The 18,252-nt window shown below is 39.2% G+C and overlaps 1 protein-coding gene across 3 annotated transcripts in view; it reads right to left on the bottom strand.

The window, feature by feature from the left end:
- SNX29 (sorting nexin 29) overlaps positions 1 to 18,252 on the bottom strand; it is a 435,642-nt gene that overhangs the window by 305,278 nt on the left and 112,112 nt on the right. The window lies entirely within an intron of this gene.

The following is an 18,252-nucleotide window of genomic DNA, read 5'->3' as shown; positions in this document are numbered from 1 at the left end:
AAAACTAAAAGCAGTAACCTGTAAAGAGAATTACCACAAAGGTAGTATCTAACACATACATCAGTAACACTGCAATAGGAAAACTAGTTTTCCAGCATGAGGGGAATGTGTGGCCAAGTGAAATATAGGCCAATCAATACAATATATTAAATAATTTATAACCCACAGCTTCTACATTACTTTCTGTCTATATTAGGCATCTCTAACCACATATCCACCATCATCATAGATCTGACCGTGGCTTGCATGCCAAAAGTATAGCTGGTTAATAATTGAGGGTGGACTATAAACAAAGAAATGCAGCAGTGGTTCACTTTACATACGAGTTATTTTATTCTATTTTTTCCTATGGTCCAAGTATTTACTGCTGAACAAATAAATAATTAATTCAGAACTTGAAACTGACTGTACTAGTGAAAGAGACTGACAGCCCACTTTGTAAAAAAAAAAACGATTCAGAATGTAATTTTCAATGTACAGCTGCTAATTGAGAAAAATGCAGTAAAGTGTAAGTTACACATTTTTATTCTATTTTTCAAAGTTTATCTTCTACATCCTCATTATTTTCAATTGGAGAGAAGCAAATATTTAAATGTCCCACTATTTTGCTGCCACTAATGACACTAAAAGCTTTAGTTAAGGTCTGAAATAGAAAAGGATTGTAACAGCCTGAATTTCAAACAAAGATATAAATCAGCCACCCCTTTGAGTTCATTCAATCTCATTAATTCAATAGAAGCATTTATACAGAAGAAACAGAATTTAACTTTGTCAAGGAAGTGAATACAGAAAACCCTTGTGTAATAAAGCTTCTAGATAATCTCACTCAACGTGGCATAAAAAGCACTTCATACTGCAAATGTTTTGCAAGTGGCTTGGAAGTAAACTCTGCCTGTAACAAGAAGAGACTTGGCTTCCCAATACTTCCCTCAAAACAAGAGGCTTTTTTCAGTATAGTAGACACTTGTCACTCTCTCAAACTACAGATTTAGAACGGGAGGCCATGCAGAACAGTCTGCCACAGAAAAGTAGAAATGGAGATGCAGATTCAACTGTTTAGAAAGATTGCTTTTCTAAAATAGATATACCAGGTGGAAAAGCCTTGGAAGCACATTCTCCCTTAGAGGAAGCAAGCTAAATTGTACATTTGGCAGCTAGACTGGTTAGGGGGGAAAGTATGCAATGCCTCAGAGGCAAGAGGCAGTCCAAATAGCAATCCAAAAAAGGCAGTCCAAAAAACTTTAAAGAGCTACAACTATCCCAGTAGACAGTCCTCTCCGGTCCCTACAGTAGGGTATCTTCTGTAGGAGTGCTGCCCATCAAGATCCTCCTCCACCGCACTCAAAACATAAAGGACCGCATATTGCATTCCAGCTAATAGCACTATGCCACCAAAAGATACCATCAAAAGAGTCAATGCTAAATTACGTTGAACTCTTAATTATTTGTTATGCAACATGAGGAAAGGGAACATTAATGGGAGAATGCAATATTAAATTAACCTTTTTTAAATGGCTAATTTCTATCTAATTATGCAGTGCCAATGGAAATAGGATGAATTTGAAACTTTAACACTCTTTTAGAGTTGATATAGGGCTATGAAAACTAGACAGAAACACACAACTTGAATTATTTTAAATATTGTCAATAGCATGAAATTAGGTGCCAGGAATTGCACTTAATCCTGTACCACACAGCAAGCAGACTTAAGCCTCCACAGCAAAAGTAAGCACGCTCTTACTTTCTCACCATTAATCTGGCCTCAACAGAAGTTCATTTCTGCTTCCACTTTCCTGGAGGAAAAGGTTTTCAATTTCCAATTATTCTGCAATCCCACAATTGCAGCATCAAATACTGCATTTGAATCTGAAAGTAAATCCAATTATTCTGCTAGATTCCCAATCAAGTTCAGCCTAGAAGAGTAACAATAGAAATTTTAACTGTAGCCTCGAGTTTCTGTGAGACCATCTAATAAAAATATTGAGAAAGTCATACTTATTTTGTCCCAATTGTACTGCCATCAAGCAATCCGTACTTCAGCTGCAGTAATTTAAACACGCACTGTTAAAATACAGGGAGGGCTTTCCCTTGGGACTATCTTAAGAAATTATTACTATACAAAAATGACAATATAGAACATTAAAGAGATCAGAACCCTTAGGAATTTATTGGAAAATTAGGCTGCTGCTATATTCTTTATTTAAAGGCCACACAGTTGTCAAGTCAGATTTCTGATCAATGCAACCTCAGTTTAATAGGAGTTTGCTAAATCCCATGGAGAAGGAACTATTCATTACTTAACTATGACATTTTAATAAAGTCCTTGAAAGTTTTATGCATTTTAGGATATTTTTAATTTCCTAAATATGTTAACTACAAAAACAAGTCTTTTTTTCTTCAGATGGAAACGAGAGAGGTGAGATTTAGAATAAGAAAACACAGAAATATTGTTTAATTTCATGTACTAAATGACAACAGGATTAAGTAACTCATTCTTGGGAAATATTATATTTTATACCAAATCAGGGAGGAACCATTTGTCATTAACAGTGCAGACCTAACTATATTCAGTTTCAAATTAGGGGGTTTAAACATCAAAGGAATCGCAAGGCACGATAAACACTAGAATCTTAAAGGTACATTTTTAAGTTTGGGAAGATGGATAGGGAATCTCTCTATACTGAGAAACTAATACTATTTAAAAATATTGAAATTATATTATTGCATCAAAGAACTCTCAAAAAAAAAAACAACCAAAGTACACACTCACTTCACGAAGGTGGTTAAATCATATAAGATTTCATATTTAAGACCATTTAAAGCAAGCTACCATAGTTCAGTTCACATCTCATTTTCAAATGTGTCTCTTTGTAAATCAATCGGCCTAATATTACTTATTAGTCCTGAACATTTATTTTATAACACCAGAAGCAACAATCTAAATTCTAACACAGCACCCATCCCTGTGTTGTGTGAATTTCTTTTTATCTAAGGATCTCAAGGCACAAACACTTTGGCACCTGATTTAACACTCACTGAAACTGTCTTTCCATTGACTTCAATGTGTTAGATCAGGCTTGAGGGAACTTTGATTGGAACTGGGAGGGAAGACAGGGAGCAGAAAAGGAGCTAGGGAGCATGGGGAAGGGACAGATTGGCTGGACAAAGTTGAGTGGGACAAGGAGTGGGGTTTGGGGTGGGCAAAGGGCAAGAGACAGGACTGGAATAAGGACAGGCTGGAGTAGACAGGAACACATGTCAGGCAGGTGGAACAAACAGGCAGAAAAGTCTGTTCCCACTAAAGCACGCTCTCCTCCAGAACCCAAGATTCTCAAGTATTCCTCTGCAGTCAGTAAATAGCTGTGAAACCCACTAGCAAAGTGTGCCTCTCATCTCCCTCCAATGTCTGGCCCACAGAGGACAACAAGATACTATTGCTATCAGGCTGTTAGCTCAACTGCCAGAGGTCTATGCTGTGGATCGAAAGGTTACAACCCTGATGACGACCCATCTAGATGTCAATATGATGCCGAACGATAGAAATTCTCTTTTTTTCAGTTTGCTTTTTTAAAACCCCAGGAAATTGCACACAAAAATTATGTTTAAAAAATGCTAAAATTGATAAGGGAATCATGCAAAAAAAGTTAGGAAATGACCAATCTAAGATTCCTCATGCAACCTTAATTCAACACACCCCCGCCCCCCCGCGTATTTTATTTGAGTATGCAACATATAAACAAACTAGCCAGGCGACTAATTTTGCGGGTGAGGGGGCGTTCTTTTCAAAATTACACACAATTGCCCATTTTTGTGTAGACAATATGACAAAGTTTGTTTTTGACAAAACAGATTCGTTTTCCAAACTCTCTTCTTTAGTAGGATGGTTAGACAAATATAGCATAAACCTACATTTCAGTATAAAGAGTGACAGCTTTTATACATCTCAAAGGCAAGGGGGATTTTTGTCAAACTAATATTCAGTCTGAAATTGATTCAAATAGTAGGAGGTGGTTGTCGATAGTTTTGCAACTGTATTCCACAACAAAAAATATAAAATATACTTCAAAGTTTTAACAAATGTGAACATTTTGTATTTCAAAAATTCAGTGGTTATTAACCTTTTATGAAAACATGCTTTTCAAAGCTAATTTCACTGGCATAGATAATACTGTAGCTTCACAAGATTTTATAATTAAATGATATAGTTAGCTTTTTCCTGTGTAAATTTTCCCCAAGGCAAATCAAACAATTACAGACTTTCTTGACTACGGAATTTCAGCCTTTGTAACAGTATTGCTTTAAAAATAAAGTAAAAATATGTCACGAATGGTCATGAAGCACTAGTGGACTATAATGCATTATAGGCAAAAGAACAGAGCACATTGCACATTGCAAAGTAAATATTAAAATTCCAACAGCAATCCAAGAAAAAACAGGAAATTGCTAAAAGGAAGAAGACAACAGGCTGTGCTCAAAGGTGAACTTTTGGACTAGGAGATTTATAGTGGAGTTCCTCCAGAACTGGTTTTGGGATCAATCTTATTTAATATTTTTATTAATGACCTAGACACACAAAGTAGGAGTGTGTTAAAGAAATTTGCTGATACAAAGTTGAGAGGATTCAATAATACAAAGGTGGACTGGAATATTACAGAGGAAGAACTGGATGGCCTTGAAGACTGGAGTAACAGAAACGGGATGAAATGTAATGGGTCAAAATGCAAGGTCATGAACTTAGGGTTTAGTAACAAGAATTTCTGCTATAAGCTGGGTTTCATCAGCTGGAAACAACAAAAGAATCTAAGATCTAAGCGTGTGGGTCGACCACAGGATGACTATGAGCCGCAAATGTGATGCTTCTGCAAAAAAAATGCAAAGACAATCGTAGGATGTATCATGTGAGGCACTTCCAACAGAGACAGAGACGTTATTAATGCCATTGTACAAGGCACAGGTAAAACCTCACTTGGAATACTGTGTACAATTCTCCTCACTCATGTTCAAGAAAGAGTAATTTAAATTGGAACAGGTGTAGAAAAGATCTACTAAGATGACCAGGGGAATGGAGGGCCTATTTTATGAGATATGACTAAAGAATGTGGCTTGTTTAAGTTAGCAAAAGGAAGGCTGAGAAACATTGGGGGTAAACACCAGGGAGGGGGGAAAGCTATTTACGTTAAAGGACAGCGTTGCCACAAGAACAAATGGGTCTAAACTGGCTATGAACAAATTCAAGCTGGAAATCAGAAGAAGGTTCTGAAACAGCATCCCAGTAAGAGAGTGGTTCTCAAACTAAGAGATTCCCATGACCCCTCAGGGAATCACAAGGTTATTACGTGAGGGTCACGAGTTGTCCGCCTCCACCCCCAAGCCCACTTCGTCTCCAACATTGAAAATAGTGTTAAATATAAAAAAAAGTGTTTTTAATTTATAAGGAGGGGATTGCACTCAGAGGCTGTGTGAAAGGGATCACCGATACAAAAGTTTGAGAACCACTGCAGTAAGAGCTCTTGGGGTATGTAGTTGACTGATCGGTTCCTAACTCAGGTGTTCGTAACTTTGAGGTTCTACTGTTTCTCACTTAGTTTCCTGCCATTACAGGGGTTTTGGGCATTGGTGCACCTTGGTCCCTTCTATTCTCTGCCTGTAGCACATAATTAAGGCTGTGAGTTTGTCAGAGGTCACGTTTGTCACAGCGCTGCAAGGGTGGTGCCTGCAGTAGCACTAGATCCTCATTACTGATGTGAGAATCATGGTTTCCAAGACTATAAAATGAAACATAGCTAATAAAGCTTAAATAGGGCATTAATTTTCAACAGCAGTGTCAAGCCTCTTCTTTGTTTTAAAGGAATGGTTATGGTAAGAAATTCATTCTAACACATGTATAAAATATTGCTTTGCTGAAGACAGACATTCTATTTTTACAATAACTATTAATGACACACAGACCCATACTACCTTAGCAACAGTTAATACTGTTCATATTGCCTTTCTTTAAAACTACATGGGAAGAAGAATCATCAAGTAAGCAGTGAATGCAAGTCTTCCAATAGTTAAAAATCTCTATTTCTGCAGTAATTCTGAAGCTGAATTATCTCTATCCCCATTTTATCTTAGATGATCTAGTACTTGAGGAAAGACTGCTTAAAATTACTCAAAAAAACCCAGAACTACTCCATCTTTATGTATTTTGGCAATATAAATGTGTCAAAATTTTGCAAACGCTACTACTGAAATGATTCTTAATATGACTGCACTTAGTATAATGTATCTGGCCTTTTAATTCATTATATACATATAATACTCTATACAAAACAGAAAATTCTACAAATCAAATGCAATTCCTCGCCTACATTACATGTCAACTCTGAATAGCTAAGGTTCCAAAACTGTAATACACTGAAACAATCAAATTTAGATAAGCTACGCCAATAATAATGACTATACAAGTGATAAAAAATTAATCAGGGTGGCAGCTGGAGGAGCAGGAGGCAGTTGCTGTTCAAGAACTGGCTCAGTAGCCTTGGCAGCTGGCAGACCCCAAACCCATTTAGCACCGGTCCAATAAGCCTCTCCAGGAGCGAATGCTTCCATTCCCTTTGGCCTCCTGCTCCATGAACCAGTTCATTAGCAGCGACTACTGCTAAAGAGCCTGGCCCTGCTGTGCCCTGACGAATTCAAACTGCTCCTGATTTCTCCTATCCATCTCTATGAACAGCTTTTCCAGGGTCCTTCTCCATCTGCCTCTGCTGTCTCTGGAGTACTGCTCCAGCCCTCCTTGCCAAAGGGTTTCCCTCTTAGGTACCAAAGGTCCTGCCAATTCAAAGACAAAAGTAGCATAATATTTTTTTTCCTTTGGAAGAAGCTGAGAAATCCTCCCACATAACACAACTTTGCTGTAGAAGGCCACAATTCTGATACTTTTCAGCATTCCAGAAATGCGACTGTTGGACTATCCTTGCTTTTCAGACAACTTTTGCAGCCCATGGGGAAGAAGCAGAAGCTTCTAGTGGTAAAACACATACTAATGTTTTCAAAAATGTAAAATATTCATAGTGTCTCATGGGGAGGGAAGAGGAGCAGTGCCTTCCAGGGCCTATGTGCCAGTTTGCAATTTTTTCTCCAGATGTTGGTAAGTCTTTAAAGAACATGGCACTTTTCAAGGTACCAAAATGGAAGAGAGAAGTCTTCCAGTCTTGTGAAAGAGATCCAGCAATCTATGCTAGAGAGATGTTTCTGCTAATGTTCACCCCTTTACATACAGCTTAATGGAGGGGTTTGGTCAACTATGAAGGTTGAACAAGCAGATTTGCACGGTTGTTGAATCTCAAGACTCAGCTAGAGTTTCTGCTATACCAGAAATTTGCCTAAATATGCTTAAAGGACTGGCAGGCAATTCAACTGGAAATTGACTATATTCTCAGCTAACATACAGAGTTTCTGTGCAAACGGAGATGCAAACCACGAACACTGCTCATCCGACCCACTCCGGCAACACCAGAAAATCCTGTCCTTGTGCCTGCATAACAACAGTGAAATGGACAGGGAAAGAAAGAGACACACTGCAACTTTATGTAGTGTCTTAAAGTTTCAGCTCAGCACAATAAACCACTCACCTCTCTGCTGCAAAGGGACAATGCACTGTGTTTATTCCATTGCCCAGCTGGATCCTTCTCCAATTCCCATGTCCCCCAGCCTGTGCAGCATGACTCCGTGTCAACAGAGACCAGACATCAGGGACAGGGATGGTAAAAATTTTGTAATCTTCCAAGGGGCAAAGGACTGATGTGACTAACTTTTCCTCAGACAACCAAAGTGTTCTACAGCTGTGTTCCGTTTCCTTGCTGGACCTAACCCCACATCCCTCCACTTCCCATCCTACCCCACCCCATAAGTCCACATGGCTCTTGTTTGTACGAAGCACTGAACTGTGTAATCTTCCAAGGGACAAAAGACAGCTGTTACTAACTTTAGAACTGCAACTGTGAGTCTTCCACAACTGTCCTATCCCCAACTGGGACCCTTCTAACCCACCCCTTCCCCCAGTTCACACCTGACTGTGTGTTACAGGGGCACAAAGATTTTTTCCTTAATAGTCTGTTCTTAAGAAATATCTTTAGCCAAATGCATAATAGTTGTTAATCAGACATCAATAAAATCATTGATCTATAACTGTGTCTTGCTTGGGGACCATTTTGGGATAGAGCAGAGCAGGGGCTGGATGGGGAGGGGAAAGTTGGAGGAGTTTTGTTAGGACATGACAATGGCATGCTCTCAGCACTGTAATTCAAACAGTTCAGCGACATAGCAACACATGGTATGTGGTCTAGGGAGAAAAAGTCAGTGCACAGTACTTCAAAAGCCCTCAATCTTAAAATCAGGAATTCCGCACCAGAGCAAGAGGGGACTTTGCAGCGAGGATGCGGGTCCACTGCAACTTAACAGTCTCAGGTTCCGGTGCCTGCCACTACTCAGGGTCCTCCTCAGGTTTGTTGGGGAGTCTTGCTCAACCAGCTTCTCCAAGTAAAGGTACAGAATCGTATGCTCCTCATCCTCCAGGTCTTCTGAGGCACCCTCCATGGTCCCCCCTGCTTCCTTGCCCTCATCAGCATCCATCAGGCAATGAGGCCAGCAGGGCTGAGATGGAAATCATGAGCCACCTCTGGGTCTGTACTTGGAGGCCGTGACAGCTCCTCATAGAAGGGGCATGTATGACAAGCCCTCCCAGCATGATTGTTCGAGTCTTTGGCCTTTCTGTACATGAGACTCAAGTACTTGATGAATTCCCGGCACTGGGCCAGAGTCTGCTGAATCCCCACCTGCTCCAGCCCTTCGTAAAATTCCCAGTACAGGTGAATGTTTCTGCCACTCCAAGAGAAATGGTGGAGAACGGTGTACTCCAACCACACACTGATCAGCACGCAGGTGTGGGAAAGGGGCCAAGCATCTGCTCTACGAGCAGAATCCATTTTCACCTGTATTGACCTGTAAAGAGTGCAGAGGAAAGCTGTTCTGATATGGTCAGTGCAACGTGCTACTGTCACTGAAAATGGAGGGACAGGGACCTTTATGAATTGGGAAAGGGCCAGGAAGAAAAGGTTCAGTGCGTTGTGGGAATGGGGTAGAGCACTACTGAAATTTGAGACCTGGTACATGTCCCTTACACTCCATCCATGTGCAAACTTACACAGATACGAGACCATGCCACAGATGAGGCACGTACTTACCCACCCCTCTCAGGCATGCTAGCTCACTCACCCTTCTACTTCCTTCTGGGGTTTAGGTGCAGAAAATAGGGGGAGTCTGGTCACGCACACTGACGCATATAATCACTAACGTAGACATACCATAAGGCAGCTGCTTTCTAACCCCTTATCCTCCAGGACTGTCTTTCTATTACAGTTCCCTTAATTACATACAGCCTATTCTTTTCAAATGAATCCATTCTCAACCTCTTCATCACCCATCACAGCTCCGCTGGGAGCAAAGAAGCGGGTGGAAGTGGCTGCATACAAGGAGGGTATAGAAATAAGTGGGAATATGAGAGAATAGTGAGGCAGGGGAAGAGGATGGGGTCAGAGAGAAGCAGCGGTGTGCATAATACAGTTGAGGTCAGAAGGCCTGTACTATGGGAAGAGTGCAGTATTAGGGAGACCAAGATCTCTCTCCATACTCCCATCTCAGCTCTCATGGCAGCACAGACTTGGTGCACAAGACAGCAGTGCAGTGAGGAATCTTTCAAGCACTCATGTCCAAGCTCGGATATAGTCAGGGAACCTTAAGGAACAGTGACAGTTGGGTTCAAGGAATGTACTAATGAGAACTCTTGACATGTGTCCAGTCTCCCTCATATCACTGATTATAACCACCACTAAGAACTGTGCAATACAAATAGCTATAAGGAAGGGTGACAGTTGATTGAGATACCTCTGATGATACAATAGTCGTACTTAACAGGAAACCGAGCTGTTAACCTGAGCTTTTCCATATTGTCATAACATTTAGATACAAAAATAGTTAATAACTTGGCTTAATTACAACCTTGTTTCATATGTAGTCTATGCATAAGATTTCAATGAATTTTACTTATGTGAAAAGTTTGAAGACTTCGTGTTACTTCATTATTAAGATCACTTAGAAAAACAAAAACAAAGGTCTGAGACCATTAATTTAAAGGTCTCGCTTTTAATTTTAGCTCAAACCAATTAACTTGTAGATTCTCATTAAAATCCTTCTGTATTAAAAGAATAAATACTGTAATTTGAGGGCATATACGTTGCATTCTTCATGCAGAATAAAAAGGTTGAAACACAGCCTTAAGTATAACAATCTCAGCCCAAGCTTAACTGTGGAACTATGACTAGCACCTTCATAATTTGTGATCAGGTAACTCCTGAAATCCCAATCAGAATCACAGGCCTTCCCCAGGAAATATCATGTAGTAGTTAATATCTATATCACATGTCAGATAGCCATGCTTAAAATCTTTTTTGTGATGGCTGCTGAATTTTTGTTTGCTTTTTAGTTGCTCATGTAAAAGTTTTTAGGTCAGGTGTAATGCCCCTAAAGATATCCAACTACATCATGCAAATCATGTTTCACTTTGATTAACCAGTTCAATGAATGTGAAACAAATCAATTAAGAGACGAATCATTAACAATTCAAATATAATTAGTAATGTACATGAACATCAAGACTTTTTGGTTTGATGCACTTTATTCTTTTAAATGCTATACCTTACGAATACTCACACGCACAACTAATTAAGCTTTTGGCATTTTAACTCTGAAGTAATGTCAATCATCTCATATCTTAGGAATACATTTCTCAGTTTTTTTCATTGCTTTATTTTCTATTTGGCAACAGTCTGATACAAATAAATATTTGCTACAGTTTTGGCCTTTATATTGAGCACAGATGATTTATTTAAAAACTCATTTTTACCTATCCATAAAAAGTTTCTTGGACGTTATGTTAAAGACAAGATTTTTTTTACTTCTTCAGAAATTTTAGTGCACAGTAGTTGCTTATACAGATAAAATAAAACCAGCTAATGCTTTAGCTCTAGAGTCTGTCTTGGATTTTTGGTTTATGAAGAATAATCAAACACATTGGATTTCAATGAATTTTACTTATGTGAAATTTATACAATGCTGTTTCTCAGCTTCCCTATCTGTATACATCTGAATCTATACTCTAAATATTGAAGTTGGGAAATGCTGTAGTTTGTGAAAAACTACGGAAATTCTTGCAGATCTCTGTTACATTTTAAGATTATTATTTTAAAAACTACTTAAAGTAATTGTATTCCTCCTACCATTGCTGGATATATGTCTAAAGGCTCGAATGATATCTTCGTAACATTAAATGACATCTGAGCTACTAACAATCTGGATAAATTGAGTCCACTTTTTGGACTCTGTTTTAAAACCAATTCTCCCACAACGCTCCTAGAACCATATATTTATTGCTTTATGGGAAATCTGACCCCTTAGTTGCGGTATATGCCCTCTCAGTAATACCACTGTATATTGTTAATTGAATTTTTTTCAAGTGAATTAAAAATTTTAGTGACCATAAAGTCTCCAACTTTTCAACCACTGTAGTTCTACTGTAACACACGTTGGCATTGTCTGTTTTTTGTCTTCACGAGAACAATCTCTCTCTCTTCTCTTGTCTAAATAAATTTCCAAAGTGCTCACTGAAAATAAAGGAGGTAAGGAAATTGTTAAAGAGAATATTTTGGCAAATTTGGCAGAGAGGTTAGAGAAGTGTACTTCTTTCTGCTTTGATAATTTTTTCAACCATTATCCACTGGAAAGAATATAAATTTGCTACTATGATTCATGTTGTAATTTTTAGAGAGTTTTTGCTTTAGTCAGTACAAAAATCAGTGCAAATGCAAGTTAGTCTAAAACAATTTAAATCATCAAAATTACATGGTAAAGACATGCGAGTTAGACTGATTATCTACTACACATAATATTTTCTCATAAACTGTTTAAAAAAATCATCTTCAGGTCAGAAATCTACTTTTGTAAGGTAAGAATGGAACAGAACAACACAGTGTAATCTTTTATATATCTAAACTATTCTGGCCTGAAGAGTGTTTTAATTAAATGAATAAATGTCTAGCAGTAATACTGGATGTTAATTGGTGCTTTATCAGGAACTGAAAACACTTGTCTTGCTTCTAATCCAAGATTTACTCAGAAATCCAAATATGTATTTTGTTCTGCTGACAACATACAATTTTTAAGAAGCTTCAAATTATTATATAGTTTTACATAAATCTAGTAAATTAACTGGAATGAAAAAAATGTTGTACAAATGTCTCAATTGTGCATATAGCCAAACCGTATGAGTAAGGATATGGTTTGATCACAAAGTATTCCGGGACTTTAACAGATTGCCATGACTTCTTCAGCTTCAGCGCCCCCATGGCGGGGCTCATGCTTTGACTTCAGCCCCGCAGCGACCATACCCTGATTTTGTACATTTTTACCCTGACTGCTCCATGAATTTTGCCTAATTTTACCATGGCAAAATCGTATCCATACATATGAGGTATAAAGACAACATTAACTGGAATCATAAAACTCCTGGGATTGCATGTAGAGCCTGTCATCACGCCACTAAACATGACTGCTAATGCAACGAAGGCATAATTTAACAGAAAAGTTTGCCACAAAGGAAAATACTGCATGCATGGAAAGCTGTAAAACTGTTTTCTTTTGGCTAACATGGCATAGATCAGGGCCTAATATAAAGTGTACTTGCGCTTCGTGTTCAAAGTTTTCACAGTAGTCTTCCCATTCAAGAGAGTTTATACTAAGTATGAATGCCAGACAAGGTGATTTGTTTTCTCCTGCAATATCCTTTGTAGTATGGACTTTGTCTACTAAACAGCCTGTTTGTTAATTTGTCTGACTGACCTTCAACATTAAAGCAATTCCATCTTCTCACTACCTTAAGACTATCAGTCTTACGAAGTGCACACAGGAGCATGTTTAACAAGATTCTCCTGTCCTTTTCTTGGCATAGATATCACACCTGTCAGAACATGAAGTGTTCATATTTATCTTTTCAAGATCAGGCAATGTCCTCACCTTCCTTCTGAAATATTACATTTCACTGGATTTTCTATGTTTAAGAATACAAAAACTGTTTTCTCTTTGTGGATTCATTTTTAAACTCATCCAGTGGTGGTTTATGGAATGGCACAAGCCCACTTTTCATCATACTACAAGTAACTTAACAAGCAGAAAGAAGTCTCCGAATAAAGGACAGTTCAGATAATTTTCAGAACCCAGGTCAATAAGGTGAAACTTTATTGTTCTCCTATGTCTCTACACACATTTGTTTTAAGTTAAATCATGCACACCGTTTCAGTTTAACAGAGCATATACATTATGACTGGCTGCCAAAAATGGTATTGTTCTAGATAATGACTAAGTCATTCTGACTGACTTCATTGTATTGTCAAATGACAAATTATGGGGTAGTACAACAACTGTGTAAAAATTTAGTCTAAAGTGAGCTGGACCTTGTGAATGCCACCTTTTAAAAATGGTTCCTTGCATTTTTATCGGCATGTTTACATCCTGAAGAATACCACAGTATTTATAAAAAAAAAAAAAAGGAGTACTTGTGGCACCTTAGAGACTAACCAATTTATTTGAGCATAACCTTTCGTGAGCTACAGCTCACTTCATCGGATGCAGTATTTATATTTACAGTATTTATAAGCAACAAGATACAGGAATCATTTAATCCAAAACTGAAGTACAGCTGTTTCTGAATGAGCATAACACTAGATTACAGCTGGATACAGGATGCCAAATTCAGAAGTGATGTACATGGAAGAACCACTCCTGTGAGTAATTTACATGCTGGGTGCAGGAGGTGAACAGATTGGTTTCTAGCAGTAGCAGAAGCAACAGGAGGATGTAACAAGGTATGAAAAGGTTTAAGATAAAGCACAGCCTGTTCCCCATTTCCACACACACATCCTACTTTATCTTACATCCTACTCCTTTTCAATGCTTTTCTTGCTACAACCCTGCACTTCTGCCCCCTCAGTTTGTAAGACACACTGATGCCAATTTACTGAAGTGTAAACACCACCATCTTTGAATTTGAGCCCACGTGAAAAAGATTACCCAATTTCATTGTAAACTTCAATATTCTTAGCTTGACACCTCATCTAAAAATGTACAGAAAGAATGCAAAAACCTCAATTAATACATTGTTGACATACTCAAGGAGCCCTCTGGCTCAGTGTGCATGTAATTTCAGAAAAATTCTTTGAATAGACAAAGATCAGCTTACAAAATGATACCAAAAAGTTCACTACTACACCAGAAGGCTAGCAATTCACCATTGCCCAGTTTAAATGTTTTAAGTGGTCATTTAAAACCAGTATGATGGTTAATAGCTAGAACTATTTAAAATATTTCATGAGAAGGACTGAGTTCACTGCCACTTCTAACTTAAATGACCCAAGAATTCTTCTATGTTTTACAAAGAAATCCACAGCCGAGACTTCCTTGGGCAAATGAGTCTCTTCTCTAGACTTAATAGACTGTGGAGAAAGGTAAATTTTGGTAGCTTTCTAGATTACAAATGACATCAAAGTCAAAGAAATAATCATCCCAACAACTGACTGATGGCATTCTAAGAATTAAGGAACACTCAAAACACAATTTTTGGTCCTGAAAGACGAAGGAGAAAAGGAGCAATATAGTTGATAGACTTTCAAGGCTAATGCAGATCATTTTCCCAATTAACAATATAATGGATTTGCAGTGTAACTTCTCAGAAAAAATCTGTCCCACTATATTGCCAATTTCTAGTAAAAAAATTAAAAGTGCATTGCCAGCAGAAGTTAGTTGGCTTGTGTTAACAATTACTTCAGGGACACAGCCAATCTAAAATCTAATCATTTTTAAAAAACTAAGTTCAAAATAGTTTCAACTCCTTCCATGTATGTGGATATACCATTTTGTAGTTCTGCAACAACATTTGCCTACTTTAAAAACATTTTCTGTCCCCATTGCTGTGTGAAGCAATTTGTAACCGTATCAGATCAAAAACATTTCATACCGAAGTCTAATATTTTAGTTGAGGATGTCCCTTCAGGTCTAATTCCAAAGAACCTATTCTTCTGTTAAAGGGTTCAGATAGGAAACAACACACTGCACAGTATTATGACATTCATGCACAGAAACTATATTTACTCATCATATCAAATATATGCTTTAATTTCTAACTACTCCATCAGAGTTTCATTTGGAGAATCCTCCTCAAGTGCACTCTAACTTTCAAAACATGCAAATTCAACTACAGTAGAATCTCAGAGTTATGAACACCTATGGAATGGAGGTTGTTCGTAACTCTAAAATTTTCATAACTCTGAACAAAATGTTATGGTGGTTCTTTCAAAAGTTTACAATTGAACACTGACTTAATACAGCTTTGAAACTGTACTATGTAGAAGAAAAATGCTGCATTTCACCATTTTAATGCAAATGAAACAAGCACAGAAACAGTTTAAAAAAAATATTTTACAAGGTAAGGAAACTTTTCCTTCATTTTTTAGTAGTTTATATTTAACACACAACTTTACTGTATTTGCTTTTTTTTTTTTTTTTTTTGGTCTCTGCTGCTGCAGCCTGATTGCGTACTTCCAGTTCAAATGAGGTGTGTGAATGACCAGTCTCAGACCTTCTACTATATCTTCTTTATCTCTTCACTCTGGACTCATCTCCTTCTATCCAAACTAAAATCTCAGCCTGCCTTTTAACATATCTTTGTTTACGTCCCGCCATCAGTTAAGGCTGAAAATCACCAAAACTGAGTTCTTGCTCTTCCTCCTGCCCAATCCTTTCCCTTTACTCTCATTCACCATGGACAATGCCACAATCCTCCCTGTCATTCAGGCCTATAATCTGGGTGTCATCTTCGATACATCCAAGCCACATTCAGGTTGTGATGTTTCTTCCTGTAAAACATCTTTATGATTGAGCCTTTCCTCTCTGTTCACAAAGGTAAGAGGCTCATCCAGGGCCCTGTCATCTTGTCTTGACTACCTCAAGCTCCATCCTCCTTTCTGACATCTTGCCCTCCTTAAACCCATTTAAAACACTGCTGGAAAGGTTATCTTCCTACCTCATTTCCCTGATTACCCATACCCTCCTTTTGTATCCCTCCACAGGCTCTGCCTGCACCAAAATCTACTCAGGCTCATTCTTAAGGCCATACTTGGCTTAGTCCTGCCATGCTGCCATACTTATCTCTTATGTGCTATTAAGCCATCAACACCTGCCCAGGCTCCACCAGTGATGACAGGACCTATTAACCATTACTGAATTTTTCCTACAAGTACTTTTGCACTTTCTCTCAGTGCCCTTTATGCAAAGGAGGTGCTTCCCTTTAAAATCTCTAAAGCCACTACACCATCCCCCTTCATAGAATCATAAAATATCAGGGTTGGAAGGGACCTCAAGAGGTCATCTAGCCCAACCCCCTGCTCAAAGCAGGACCAATCCCCAACTAAATCATCCCAGCCAGGGCTTTGTGAAGCCTGACCTTAAAAACCTCAAAGGAAGGAGATTCCACCACTTTCCTAGGTAACCTATTCCAGTGCTTCACCATCCTCCTAGTGAAAAAAGTTTTGCTAATATCCAACCTAAACCTCCCCCACTGCAATCTGAGACCATTACTCCTCGTTCTGCCATCTGGTACCACTGAGAACAGTCTAGATCCATCTTCTTTGGAACCCTCTTTCAGGTAGTTGAAAGCAGCGATCAAATTCCCCTTCGTTCTTCTCTTCTGCAGACTAAATAATCCCAGTTCCCTCAGCCTCTCCTCATAAATCATGTGCTCCAGCCCCCTAATCATTTTTGTTGCCCTCCGCTGGACGCTTTCCAATTTTTCCACATCCTTCTTGTTATGTGGAGCCCAAAACTGGACACAGTACTCCAGATGAGGCCTCACCAATGCCGAATAGAGGGGAATGTTCATGTCCCTTGATCTGCTGGCAATGCCCCTACTTATACAGCCCAAAATGCCGTTAACCGTCTTGGCAACAAGGGCACACTGTTGACTCATATCCAGCTTCTCGTCCACTGTAACCTCTAGGTCCTTCTCTGCAGAACTGCTGCCTAGCCCCTCGGTCCCTAGTCTGTAGCAGTGCGTGGGATTCTTCCGTCCTAAGTGCAGGACTCTGCACTTGTCCTTGCTGAACCTCATCAGATTTCTTTTGGCCCAATCCTCCAATTTGTCTAGGGCCCTCTGTATCCTATCCCTACCCTCCAGCACATCTACCGCTCCTCCCAGTTTAGTGTCATCTGCAAACTTGCTGACGGTGCAATCCACACCGTCCTCGAGATCGTTAAGGAAGATATTGAACAAAACCGGCCCCAGGACCGACCCTTGGGGCACTCCACTTGATACCGGATGCCAGCTATACATGGAGCCATTGATCACTACCCATTGAGCCCGATGAGCTAGCCAGCTTTCTATCCACCTTATAGTCCATTCATCCAGCCCATACTACTTTAACTTGCTGGCAAGAATACTGTAGGAGACCATAGCAAAAACTTTGCTAAAGTCAAGGAATAACATGTCCACTGCTTTTCCCTCTTCCACAGAGCCAGTTATCTCATCATAGAAGGCAATAAGGTTAGTTAGGCATGACTTGCCCTTGGTGAATCCATGCTGACTGTTCCTGATCACTTTCCTCTCCTCTAAGTGCTTCAGAATTGATTCCTTGAGGACCTGCTCCATGATTTTTCCAGGAACTGAGGTGAGGCTGACTGGCCTGTAGTTCCCCAGATCCTCCTCCTCCTCTTTTTTTAAAGATGGGCACTACATCAGCCTTTTTCCAGTCATCCGGGACCTCCCCCGATTGCCATGAGTTTTCAATAATAATGACCAATGGCTCTGCAGTCACATCTGCCAACTCCTTTAGCACCCTCGGATGCAATGCTACCGGCCCCATGGACTTGTGCTCGTCCAGCTTTTCTAAATAGCCCTGAACCACTTCTTTCTCCACAGAGGGCTGGTCACCTCCTCACCATACTGTGCTGCCCAGTGCAGTAGTCTGGGAGCTGACCTTGTTTATGAAGACAGAGGGGAGAAAAAAGCATTGAGTACATTGGCTTTTTCCACATCCTTTGTCACTAGGTTGCCTCCCTCATTCAGTAAGAGGCCCACACTTTCCTTGACCACCTTCTTGTTGCTAACAT

This window comes from Caretta caretta, chromosome 10 (assembly GCF_965140235.1).
Source record: "Caretta caretta isolate rCarCar2 chromosome 10, rCarCar1.hap1, whole genome shotgun sequence".
Taxonomy (NCBI): Eukaryota; Metazoa; Chordata; order Testudines; family Cheloniidae; genus Caretta; species Caretta caretta.
This window is presented reverse-complemented; position numbering and strand designations above follow the sequence as displayed.